Source organism: Mus pahari, chromosome 18, assembly GCF_900095145.1.
Source record: "Mus pahari chromosome 18, PAHARI_EIJ_v1.1, whole genome shotgun sequence".
In the NCBI taxonomy this organism is placed as follows: Eukaryota; Metazoa; Chordata; class Mammalia; order Rodentia; family Muridae; genus Mus; species Mus pahari.
Genome location: NC_034607.1, coordinates 35,857,809 through 35,862,664, shown reverse-complemented (window position 1 = coordinate 35,862,664; position 4,856 = coordinate 35,857,809).

The following is a 4,856-nucleotide window of genomic DNA, read 5'->3' as shown; positions in this document are numbered from 1 at the left end:
TCTCAAAAAAAAATCCAAAAAAAACAAAACAAAACAATAAAATCACTGTTACAGGTGTCAAGAGGTTTTACAGAGGCGCTGGAGAAGTGGCTCCATCCTTAGGAGCACTTGTTTTTCCAGAGGACCCAGGTTTGGTTCCCAGCACCCACATGGTTCACAATCATCTGTAACTCCAGTTGCAGGGTATCTAAGACCCTCCCCTGACCCATTTGAACACCAATTACATGAGGTACATATACATACATGCAGAGAAAACTCTCATATATAAAATAAAGAAATCTAATACATTTTTTAAATTGAGAGAGAAGATGGATTTCAGATGTAAGTTGGGTCCTAGTACAGAGACAGATATCAGCCTCTTTAGATCTTTAGAACTTTTTTTAAAAGATTTATTTATTTTACTTATATGAGTACACTGTAGCTGTACACACCAGACACACCAGACACCAGAAGGGAGCATCAGACCCCATTCCAGATGGTTGTGAGCCAACATGTGGTTGCTGGGAATTGAACTCAGGACATCTGGGAGAGCAGTCGGTGCTCTTAACCACTGCGCCATCTCTCCAGCCCAGATCTTTAGATTTTAAATGGTGACATAACTAAGGTGAGGTTCTGTTCTGTGGGGTTGATTGATGTGAAACTGATAAAATAACTCTGTGGAATCCCTCAGCTCACGTAAGACCGTGTCTTCATGGCATACTATTCTTGCTCCACAGGCAGCTCAAAGTCTACCTAGAAATGAGCCATTTCTTACCTCCCATGACATAAATAACTATATATGAAGTTGACTTGGATAAAGTAGAAGATACATTATTCTCCTCCACATTTATTTGAGAATTAGATTTCTCTGCAAAACTTTAGCTTTCATGTCAGATCTAAGCTCCAGTTCCACATTAGGAGGAGTGGGCTAATAATAAATTAAAGCAAATTAATTTATGAGCTGTTATTGTATTCAACCGTGCCATGTGGCAGATGACCTAAAAATCACTTTATAATCGGGGAATGAGCTAAAATATTTTCTCACATTTATTTTATGTGTTATTAATGACTTTAAGGTTTTACTCTCTGCAGCTAAATAAGAAATAATTTAATGAGAATATAGCAGAATTTGTTTGTAAAGAGGTATACATCTTTTCAGAGTCAGTAGTTAAAACATTTGAGTAAGTGGAGAAAGAAATGGCTAGATGATGTCATCACCTTCTATACTTCATGAGATTAGAGGGAAATGGCTTTCTGAATAGACTTATGGAGTAGTTTATACTACAATCCAAGCAAGCATTTATCATCATCATCATCATCATCATTGTCATTATTATTATTATTTTATTTACAATCCAGCCATTAACCCCTTTCCTGGTCCCCTGTCCCACAGTTCCTCATCCCATTCCTCCTCCCCCATCTCCAAGAGGATGTTCCCCCTACCACCAGGCCTCACCCCTCCCTGGGGCCTGGGAGTCTCTTGAGGATTAGGTGCATCTTTCCCACTGAAGCCAGACCAGGCTACTGTATGTGCTGGGGACCTTGGACCAGTTCATGTATTTTGCCTGGTTGGTGGCTCAGTCTCTGGGACTTCCCAGGAGTCTGGGTTAATTGAGACTGCTGGTCTTCTTATGGGGTCACCATTGCCTTCAGCTTCTTTAATCATTCCCCTAATTCAACCATAGGGGTTCCCAACTTCAGTCCAATGGTTGGGTGTAAATATCTGTTTCTGTCTCAGTCAGCTGCTGAGGACAGCCATGCTAGGCTCCTGTCTGTAAGCACATCATAGCATCAGTTATAGTGTTAGGCCTTGGTGCCTACCCATGAGATGGATCCCAAGTTGGGCCAGAGGACAGCCATGCTAGGCTCCTGTCTGTAAGCACATAATAGCATCAGTTATAGTGTTAGGCCTTGGTGCCTACCCATGAGATGGATCCCAAGTTGGGCCAGTCACAGGACCACCTTTCTCTCAGTCTCTTATCCATTTTTGTATCTGTAGTTCTTTTAAACAGGAACAATTCTGAGTCAGAAGTTTTGACTGTTGATTGGTAACCGTTTCCCTCCATTTGAGGCCCTGTCTATCTACTGGAGTTGGACTCTTTGAGTTCCCTCTCCCCATAGTTGGGCATTTCATCTAAGGTCACTCCATTGAGTCCTGAGAGTCTCTCACCTCCCGGGTCTCTGGCACTTTCTAGTGAGTTCCTCCGCCAGGTTGCATATTTCCATTAATTCTGCTAGCCTTCTGGGCTTCTCTCCTGCCCTCCTCCAATCTGATCCCATTGCCCCTTCCCTTTCTCTTCCCCTCTCCCATCTAGGTCCCTCCCTCCTTCCTATTGCTTCCCGTGATTATTTCCTTCCCCCTTCCAAGTGGGATTGAAGCATCCTCACTTGGGCCTTTCCACTTGTTAAACTTCCTAAGTTATGTGGGTTGAATCAATAGGATAAATCCGAAACCTACAGCTTGTTGAAAAAAATATTCACTAACCTCACATCTGATTGAGGGCTAATATCCAAAATATATGAAGAATTCAAGAAGCTAACCTCCAAAAAACCCAGCTTCTGACTCAGGAACGGGACACCCTTGAGTGGCCAGGGTGGTCAGTGTAATGATCTCAGAGGTTGCAGGGTCTCCTGGTGAACTGCTCTTCCCACTGCTTCTTCCACTTTGGCCTTTCCAGGGCAAGCTCTGCTTTAATCCAGTCACTTACTGCACAAATGCATGGTGATTACCTGCTACACACGAGAGACTGGCACGAAGCCATGAATCAGACAGGCATAATCCTTGTACTCAAGGAGATTATAATTTAGGCCTGGTGTGGACTGGGGAATTGGGATGGTAAAAGAGATGTCTTTTCACAAGAACACAGGGATTTTGAGGAAAAAAAAAAAGATGTAGCAAATTGATTTTATGTCTGGTACTGAAACCACTCGGGAGATCATAGGCCCTGGGAGGGAAGTTACTGGTGGGGTTTTACTAAATGGCTGTCAAACTGACTTTGAAATACTTATGTATGTGTCTATAGATTTGTGCTACTCTCAGCCTTGGTCAGAGGAGTTGTTCTTTACAGTGAGCAATAATTCATGCAGAAGCCCATAATGTGTCAAAATGCTGCTAATAAGTGATTGTGAATACGGGTCATCTATAGCAATGCTCTGTTCCATGCATAGCTCAGGGAGCATCATGGGAGAACATGTAGAAAATGTCTAAGAGCCAGAGAATGGGGAAGTGGCTACCAAGGTTCCACCTCTGCACTGTCTGGTTTTGTGTGTCAACTTGACACAAACTGGAGTTATCACAGAAAAAGGAGCCTCCCTTGAGGGAATGCCTCCATGAGATCCAGCTGTAAGGCATTTTCTCATTTAGTGATCAAGGGTGGGAGGACTCATTGTGGGTGGTGCCTGGGTTCTATAAGAAAGCAAGCTGAGCAAGCCAGGGGAAGCAAACTAGAATGAACCATCATCTAAAATACCTCCAAACCCGTGATCTAAGCTAGGAGAACCAGCTTAGCTATCTAGTCCTGGCTTACCCTATATTCTGCCTTCCCTTTCTTCTCTCTTTTACTGAGGTCACATGTCCTTTTACACATACCTACTTCACCTTCTCTCCTTCTTCATTTTAGCTGTCTTTCTCTAGAAGCCTGCAGCTCCTTAGATTTCTTCTAGTCCTTTAACCAGTCTCATTTGAAAAAAAAAAAAAACCTTTTTGTCTAACGCTGCTTTTCCTTTCAGACAATGAAAATATGAGTGTCAAAAAGGTATTAACCCAAGTTTGAACCTTGGTTACATTTTCCAACTGTGTGACCTGTTGAAAAAATGTCTCCCAAGCAAAAAAGTAGATAAATTACAACTCCTGTGAGTTCTTTAGTGGCAGGTTTCTGTCTGTACACAGTGAAGGTCATTCAGCTCCAAGTTCCATTCCTTTGAACAGATCCATCCTCTGTATACGTTTAGCTACTTACTAATTTGTATTTGCATGGCCCTGCAATAATGACCAAGGTGACTGTAAAGCAAGGATACTCTAAGATGAATTCAATACCTGTTTTAGTTACTCTTTGATAGCCATGCTGAAAAACCACAACCAAGGATCATACAAGAAAGCAATTATTTTCCATCCTGGATGGATAGCAGTTCATTCTCCATTGGCAGTTGTCTTAGGGTATCACTGCTATAAACAGACACCACAACCAAGGCAATTCTTATAAGGATAAACATTTCATTGCAGCTGGCTTACAGGTTCAGAGGTTTGGTCCATTATCATCCAGGTGGGAGTATGTTGCAACATCCAGGCAGGCATGGTTCTACATCTTCATCTGAAGGCTGCTAGCAGAACACTGACTTCCAGGCTGCTAGGTTGAGGGTCTTATAGCCCACACCCATAATGACACAGCTACTCCAACAAGGTCACACCTCCTAATAGTGCCATTTCCTGGACCAACCATATACACACCATCACAGCAGTTAAGTATGGTAACAGGCAGACAGGGCGGCTGGAGCAACAGCTGAGAGTTTGCATCTTTACTTGCAAATAGGAAGTGGAGAGAGGAAAACTGAGAACAGTACAAGTGCTTTCAAACCTCCAAGCCAAACCCAATGATTCACTCCCTTCAGCAAGGCCATACCTTTGCAATCTAACCATCCAGTGTCACCAACCAGGAGACCAAGCATTCAAATCCCCGAGACATCTCATTCAAACCACCACATTGCTTAACATCTGGGTCACTACAATAAATTTAAACTATAGCGTATGGAACAGTCTACTGGAGTAAAAATCTCAGTCATAATGGAGGAGCTAGAGAAAGTACCCAAGGAACTGAAGGGGGCTGCAACCCTGTAGGTGGAACAACAATATGAACTAACCAGTACCCCCTGAGCTTGTG